Raw genomic sequence first — 347 nt, 5'->3', positions numbered from 1 at the left:
TCTTCCTTTCGTTTTCGTCTAACGATCCAGTTAATTTTAATTGTAATCTACGATCGCTTCCGGCTCGTCGTTAAGTTTCGCGAACTAAGAAGAAAGTGCTAATTCGAGAATTCAATTAAATTGTATACCAGCCGCCGTGCAAGATAATGCTGGAAATAATGAAATTCGCTAAATCTCCGAGTTACGAGTGGTTGGTCGCGCGGACAGGCAATCAAAATGTTTCTTGCTACATTGCTCGCCTCGATAACATCTATAACCTTATGAATACTAACGAACTTATTACCAGCGAAAGGATAGGATATTCCGTTTAATAGAAAAGATGAGAGAGAAGTAAGAGAGGCTGAGCG

The sequence above is a fragment of the Bombus vosnesenskii genome, unplaced genomic scaffold (assembly GCF_011952255.1).
Source record: "Bombus vosnesenskii isolate JDL3184/JDL3185 unplaced genomic scaffold, Bvos_JDL3184-5_v1.1 scf7180000013262, whole genome shotgun sequence".
NCBI lineage: Eukaryota > Metazoa > Arthropoda > Insecta > Hymenoptera > Apidae > Bombus > Bombus vosnesenskii.
This window is presented reverse-complemented; position numbering follows the sequence as displayed.